The sequence below is a fragment of the Aplysia californica genome, unplaced genomic scaffold, assembly GCF_000002075.1.
Source record: "Aplysia californica isolate F4 #8 unplaced genomic scaffold, AplCal3.0 scaffold00472, whole genome shotgun sequence".
NCBI classification, from domain to species: Eukaryota; Metazoa; Mollusca; class Gastropoda; order Aplysiida; family Aplysiidae; genus Aplysia; species Aplysia californica.
The window spans coordinates 115375-116556 of record NW_004797742.1 but is presented as its reverse complement, the minus strand read 5'-3'; the positions used below and the strand labels follow the sequence as shown (position 1 = coordinate 116556).

Here is a 1182-nt window from a genome sequence, read left to right as displayed (position 1 = left end):
AACGTCGTCATATCTGGACAAATTATGTTACCAGCCGAATGACAGCAGCCAGTAAAAGGGCTGATTGCAAAAAAAAATAATAAAGAAGAAGCTGGTAGGCTACCTAGTAACAACTAGCTCACTCTGAGGAATATCTCTCTTAAACTTTAACACACACACACACACACACACACACACACACACACACACACACACATGCACACAATTCATAAACTACCACAAACCTGACAAATTCGTCGGAAAAACTCGGATGGCTATCCGCTCCTATCTGCTACTACTACTGTCCGCGCTGGCAAGCGCAGCGAAACGACCGTACTTCCTGCACACACACACACATCAGAAGCCAACGACTCGGGGAGGGACATATACTATACGAATGGCAAATATCCAATCTGAGCTTGACTGATCGAGTCACACACAATCTATTACAGCCTTCCCCCCAAAACCAAAGCACGTAAGACACGAAACACTATTGCCTAACACTGACCAGGAGGGAAATGAAGCGTCCATCAGGCCAGCCTCCGTTTGTCACGACGCACAGGAAGGGTCTCTCTGGTCACCCAGCGGGGGGAGTGGCCGGCCCTTCTCACCTCCAAACACACACGACGGATTTAACTAACTTACTTAAGCTCCTCACGTACGACTTAAAAGACAACTACATATACTACAATCATCAAACATATTAAAGCTGTTCTATTTTTAGTTGAGATCATCGTGGGAAACTGTCAAAACAGGAAATAAAAGAGAAACGTGTAGTGTGATTGGGAGACGGCAAGCATTTATTATTACTAAAGTCAACCCTGGCTGACTAGGTCAGTTACATAGGAAAACACGTTACCATCGGTTTCGGTCCCCCCCTGGGCGAAAGAGGATTAATAATTGTTAACAGGTGATGTGAAAGCAAGGTGGCTGAAACAGCTTTTAACAAGATCGTGAGGCTAATATCACCCTAATATAGTAGTACGCACGGATAAAAGTCCAAAAGGCTTATAATATGCTGGATGAAAACATATAATTAATAATAATAACATGGTTTTGACGGGCATTGCAGTTGGTTGGTTGGTTTGTTTGTGTGTGTGTGTGTGTTTGTTTATGCTTTGTGATTAGCTGTTTGTTTCGTTTGTTTTTTTCTCAGGGAGTTGGGTTTTTGTTTGTTTGTTTGTTGTTTGTTTGTTGTTGTTA

General features: G+C 42.8%; 1 protein-coding gene across 5 annotated transcripts in view; it reads right to left on the bottom strand.

Annotated features, from left to right (window-relative positions):
- The window catches only part of LOC101862824 (protein split ends), a 61802-nt gene that overhangs the window by 43192 nt on the left and 17428 nt on the right, over positions 1 to 1182 (bottom strand). The window contains exon 1 of one of the 5 annotated variants that reach the window (XM_035971622.1): positions 225 to 595. The exons of the other annotated variants lie outside the window; for them this stretch is intronic. The gene's annotated coding sequence lies outside the window, so the exon portion shown is untranslated. Of the gene's footprint in view, positions 1 to 224; positions 596 to 1182 lie in introns of those variants that run through there. 5 annotated transcript variants of the gene reach the window in all.